At 41.6% G+C, this 375-nt stretch overlaps 1 protein-coding gene across 1 annotated transcript in view; it reads right to left on the reverse strand.

Annotated features, from left to right (window-relative positions):
- The window catches only part of LOC119589268 (venom dipeptidyl peptidase 4-like), a gene marked incomplete in the record, with an annotated part of 98295 nt that overhangs the window by 52777 nt on the left and 45143 nt on the right, over nucleotides 1-375 (reverse strand).

Below are 375 nucleotides of genomic sequence, written 5' to 3' on the forward strand. Positions count from 1 at the left end.
CATGCGCAGATATTAAGGTTCTGCAATATTTTGTTCACACGACGCCGTCTGATAAACCCTTCCCGTGAGACCATCCAGATCCCTCACATGGCAGTTTTCTCAACTGATCGAGAAGAACCTTATCGTGTTGGCATTATCGCGGGAAAACAACCTTTGTATTATTAGCTAATATTTTCTATTCAAGGCCTATATTACAATTTCTTACGAAATCGATAACTGACGCTCTTCTTTGCCTAACTTTGCGGTTTATTCTGCACTAAGGCAACGTACCCTGAGTCGCTCTATAACGATAGGAATTTTCGTAATATCCTGATATTCGACTGATTGCTTGCATAGCTTTGCTGGCAGGAAACAGAGCTGTTGTTGGGAAGTGTT

Source organism: Penaeus monodon, chromosome 25 (assembly GCF_015228065.2).
Source record: "Penaeus monodon isolate SGIC_2016 chromosome 25, NSTDA_Pmon_1, whole genome shotgun sequence".
Taxonomy (NCBI): Eukaryota; Metazoa; Arthropoda; class Malacostraca; order Decapoda; family Penaeidae; genus Penaeus; species Penaeus monodon.